Below are 6,523 nucleotides of genomic sequence, written 5' to 3'. Positions count from 1 at the left end.
AATATATATTTACTGTCCTTTTTGATATTCTATTTAGATTGTATAATATACATTTGGTGTAATTTTTGATATTTTATGTACAGTATATTAAATATAGTTACTGAAGGTTTTTGACAGTTTATTTACAGTATATATAACACATATTTGGTGTACTTTTTGATATTTTATGTACAGTAGATAATATATACTTACTGTAATTTTTGATATTTTATTTACAGTATGTAAAATGTATTTGGTGTACTTTTAGTTAATATTATATGTACAATATATGAAATATATTTACTGTACTTTTTGATATTTTATGTACAGTATATAATATATATTTGGTGTACTTTTGATATTTTATGTGAATTATATAATATATATTTGGTGTAGTTTTTGATATTTTACATAGAGTGTAATATATATTTACTGTCCTTTTTGATATTCTATTTAGAGTGTATAATATACATTTGGTGTAATTTTTGATGTTTTATGTACAGTATATTAAATATAATTACTGAAGATTTTGATAGTTTATTTACAGTATATATAACACATATTTGGTGTACTTTTAGATATTTTATGTACAGTAGATAATATATACTTACTGTAATTTTTGGTATTTTATTTACAGTATGTAAAATGTATTTGGTGTACTTTTAGTTAATATTATATGTACAACATATGAAATATATTTACTGTACTTTTTGATATTTTATGTACAGTATATAATATATATTTGGTGTACATTTGATATTTTATGTAAATTATATAATATATATTTGGTGTAGTTTTGATATTTTACATAGAGTCTAGTATATATTTACTGTCCTTTTTGATATTCTATTTAGAGTGTATAATATACATTTGGTGTAATTTTTGATATTTAATGTACAGTATATTAAATATAATTACTGAAGATTTTGATAGTTTATTTACAGTATATATAACACATATTTGGTGTACTTTTAGATATTTTATGTACAGTAGATAATATATACTTACTGTAATTTTTGGTATTTTATTTACAGTATGTAAAATGTATTTGGTGTACTTTTAGTTAATATTATATGTACAACATATGAAATATATTTACTGTACTTTTTGATATTTTATGTACAGTATATAATATATATTTGGTGTACATTTGATATTTTATGTAAATTATATAATATATATTTGGTGTAGTTTTGATATTTTACATAGAGTCTAGTATATATTTACTGTCCTTTTTGATATTCTATTTAGAGTGTATAATATACATTTGGTGTAATTTTTGATATTTAATGTACAGTATATTAAATATAATTACTGAAGATTTTGATAGTTTATTTACAGTATATATAACACATATTTGGTGTACTTTTTGATATTTTATGTACAGTAGATAATATATACTTACTGTAATTTTTGGTATTTTATTTACAGTATGTAAAATGTATTTGGTGTACTTTTAGTTAATATTATATGTACAACATATGAAATATATTTACTGTACTTTTTGATATTTTATGTACAGTATATAATATATATTTGGTGTACTTTTGATATTTTATGTAAATTATATAATATATATTTGGTGTAGTTTTGATATTTTACATAGAGTGTAATATATAATTACTGTCCTTTTTGATATTCTATTTAGAGTGTATAATATACATTTGGTGTAATTTTTGATATTTTATGTACAGTATATTAAATATAATTACTGAAGATTTTGATAGTTTATTTACAGTATATATAACACATATTTGGTGTACTTTTTGATATTTTATGTACAGTAGATAATATATACTTACTGTAATTTTTGATATTTTATTTACAGTATGTAAAATGTATTTGGTGTACTTTTAGTTAATATTATATGTACAATATATGAAATATATTTACTGTACTTTTTCATATTTTATGTAGAGTATATAATATATATTTGGTGTACTTTTGATATTTTATGTAAATTATATAATATATATTTGGTGTAGTTTTGATATTTTACATAGAGTGTAATATATATTTACTGTCCTTTTTGATATTCTATTTAGAGTGTATAATATACATTTGGTGTAATTTTTGATATTTTATGTACAGTATATTAAATATAATTACTGAACATTTTGATAGTTTATTTACAGTATATATAACACATATTTGGTGTACTTTTTGATATTTTATGTACAGTAGATAATATATACTTACTGTAATTTTTGGTATTTTATTTACAGTATGTAAAATGTATTTGGTGTACTTTTAGTTAATATTATATGTACAACATATGAAATATATTTACTGTACTTTTTGGTATTTTATGTACAGTATATAATATATATTTGGTGTACTTTTGATATTTTATGTAAATTATATAATATATATTTGGTGTAGTTTTTGATATTTTACATAGAGTGTAATATATATTTACTGTCCTTTTTGATATTCTATTTAGAGTGTATAATATACATTTGGTGTAATTTTTGATATTTTATGTACAGTATATTAAATATAATTACTGAAGATTTTGATAGTTTATTTACATTATATATAACACATATTTGGTGTACTTTTTGATATTTTATGTACAGTAGATAATATATACTTACTGTAATTTTTGGTATTTTATTTACAGTATGTAAAATGTATTTGGTGTACTTTTAGTTAATATTATATGTACAACATATGAAATATATTTACTGTACTTTTTCATATTTTATGTAGAGTATATAATATATATTTGGTGTACTTTTGATATTTTATGTAAATTATATAATATATATTTGGTGTAGTTTTGATGTTTTACATAGAGTGTAATATATATTTACTGTCCTTTTTGATATTCTATTTAGAGTGTATAGTATACATTTGGTGTAATTTTTGATATTTTATGTACAGTATATTAAATATAATTACTGAAGATTTTGATAGTTTATTTACAGTGTATATAACACATATTTGGTGTACTTTTTGATATTTTATGTACAGTAGATAATATATACTTACTGTAATTTTGGTATTTTATTTACAGTATGTAAAATGTATTTGGTATACTTTTAGTTAATATTATATGTACAACATATGAAATATATATACTGTACTTTTTCATATTTTATGTAGAGTATATAATATATATTTGGTGTACTTTTGATATTTTATGTAAATTATATAATATATATTTGGTGTAGTTTTGATATTTTACATAGAGTGTAATATATATTTACTGTCCTTTTTGATATTCTATTTAGAGTGTATAATATACATTTGGTGTAATTTTTGATATTTTATGTACAGTATATTAAATATAGTTACTGAAGATTTTGACAGTTTATTTACAGTATATATAACACATATTTGGTGTACTTTTTGATATTTTATGTACAGTAGATAATATATACTTACTGTAATTTTTGATACTTTATTTACAGTATGTAAAATGTATTTGGTGTACTTTTAGTTAATATTATATGTACAACATATGAAATATATTTACTGTACTTTTTGATATTTTATGTACAGTATATAATATATATTTGGTGTACTTTTGATATTTTATGTAAATTATATAATATATATTTGGTGTAGTTTTTGATATTTTACATAGAGTGTAATATATATTTACTGTCCTTTTTGATATTCTATTTAGAGTGTATAATATACATTTGGTGTAATTTTTGATGTTTTATGTACAGTATATTAAATATAATTACTGAAGGTTTTGATAGTTTATTTACAGTATATATAACACATATTTGGTGTACTTTTAGATATTTTATGTACAGTAGATAATATATACTTACTGTAATTTTTGGTATTTTATTTACAGTATGTAAAATGTATTTGGTGTACTTTTAGTTAATATTATATGTACAACATATGAAATATATTTACTGTACTTTTTGATATTTTATGTAGAGTATACAATATATATTTGGTGTACCTTTGATATTTTATGTAAATTATATAATATATATTTGGTGTAGTTTTGATATTTTACATAGAGTGTAGTATATATTTACTGTCCTTTTTGATATTCTATTTAGAGTGTATAATATACATTTGGTGTAATTTTTGATATTTTATGTACAGTATATTAAATATAATTAATGAAGATTTTGATAGTTTATTTACAGTATATATAACACATATTTGGTGTACTTTTAGATATTTTATGTACAGTAGATAATATATACTTACTGTAATTTTTGGTATTTTATTTACAGTATGTAAAATGTATTTGGTGTACTTTTAGTTAATATTATATGTACAACATATGAAATATATTTACTGTACTTTTTGATATTTTATGTAGAGTATATAATATATATTTGGTGTACTTTTGATATTTTATGTAAATTATATAATATATAATTGTTGTAGTTTTTGATATTTTACATAGAGTGTAATATATATTTACTGTCCTTTTTGATATTTTATTTAGAGTGTGTAATATACATTTGGTGTAATTTTTGATATTTTATGTACAGTATATTAAATATAATTACTGAAGATTTTGATAGTTTATTTACAGTATATATAACACATATTTGGTGTACTTTTTGATGTTTTATGTACAGTAGATAATATATATTTACTGTAATTTTTGATATTTTATTTACAGTATGTAAAATGTATTTGGTGTACTTTTAGTTAATATTATATGTACAGTATATGAAATATATTTACTGTACTTTTTGATATTTTATGTACAGTATATAATATATATTTGGTGTACTTTTGATATTTTATGTAAATTGTATAATATATATTTGGTGTAGTTTTTGATATTTTACATAGAGTGTAATATATATTTACTGTCCTTTTTGATATTTTATTTAGAGTGTATAATATACATTTGGTGTAATTTTTGATATTTTATGAACAGTATATTAAATGTAATTACTGAAGATTTTGATAGTTTATTTACAGTACATATAACACATATTTGGTGTACTTTTTGATATTTTATGTACAGTAGATAATATATACTTACTGTAATTTTTTATATTTTATTTACAGTATATAAAATGTATTTGGTGTACTTTTAGTTAATATTATATGTACAATATATGAAATATATTTACTGTACTTTTTGATATTTTATGTACAGTATATAATATATATTTGGTGTACTTCTGATATTTTATGTAAATTATATAATATATATTTGGTGTAGTTTTTGATATTTTACAGAGTGTAATATATATTTACTGTCCTTTTTGATATTTTATTTAGAGTGTATAATATACATTTGTTGTATTTTTTGATATTTTATGAACAGTATATTAAATATAATTACTGAAGATTTTGATAGTTTATTTACAGTATATATAACACATATTTGGTGTACTTTTTGATATTTTATGTACAGTAGATAATATACACTTACTGTAATTTTTTATATTTTATTTACTGTATGTAAAATGTATTTGGTGTACTTTTAGTTAATATTATATGTACATTATATGAAATATATTTACTGTACTTTTTGATATTTTATGTACAGTAGATAACACACTTACTGTAATTTTTTATATTTTATTTACAGTATGTAAAATGTATTTGGTGTACTTTTAGTTAATATTATATGTACAATATATGAAATATATTTACTGTACTTTTTGATATTTTATGTACAGTATATAACATATATTTGGTGTACTTTTGATATTTTATGTAAATTATAAAGTATATATTTGGTGTAGTTTTTGATATTTTACATAGAGTGTAATATATATTTACTGTCCTTTTTGATATTTTATTTAGAGTGTATAATATACATTTGTTGTATTTTTTGATATTTTATGAACAGTATATTAAATATAATTACTGAAGATTTTGATAGTTTATTTACAGTATATATAACACATATTTGGTGTACTTTTTGATATTTTATGTACAGCAGATAATATGTACTTTCGGTAATTTTTTATATTTTATTTACAGTATGTAAAATATAGTTGGTGTACTTTTAGTTAATATTATATGTACAATATATGAAATATATTTACTGTACTTTTTGATATTTTCTGTAGAGTAAATAATATATATTTGGTGTACTTTTGATATTTTATGTAAATTATATAATATATATTTGGTGTAGTTTTTGATATTTTACATAGAGTGTAATATATATTTACTGTCCTTTTTGATATTTTATTTAGAGTGTATAATATACATTTGGTGTATTTTTTGATATTTTATGAACAGTATATTAAATATAATTACTGAAGATTTTGATAGTTTATTTACAGTATATATAACACATATTTGGTGTACTTTTTGATATTTTATGTACAGTAGATAATATATACTTACTGTAATTTTTGATATTTTATTTACAGTATGTAAAATGTATTTGGTGTACTTTTAGTTAATATTATATGTACAATATATGAAATATATTTACTGTACTTTTTGATATTTTATATACAGTATATAATATATATTTGGTGTACTTTTGATATTCTATGTAAATTATATAGTATATATTTGGTGTAGTTTTTGATATTTTACATAGAGTGTAATATATATTTACTGTCCTTTTTGATATTTT

Source organism: Pan paniscus, chromosome 17 (assembly GCF_029289425.2).
Source record: "Pan paniscus chromosome 17, NHGRI_mPanPan1-v2.0_pri, whole genome shotgun sequence".
NCBI lineage: Eukaryota > Metazoa > Chordata > Mammalia > Primates > Hominidae > Pan > Pan paniscus.
The sequence above is the reverse complement of the archived record's forward strand: the minus strand, read 5'-3'. Positions refer to the sequence as shown.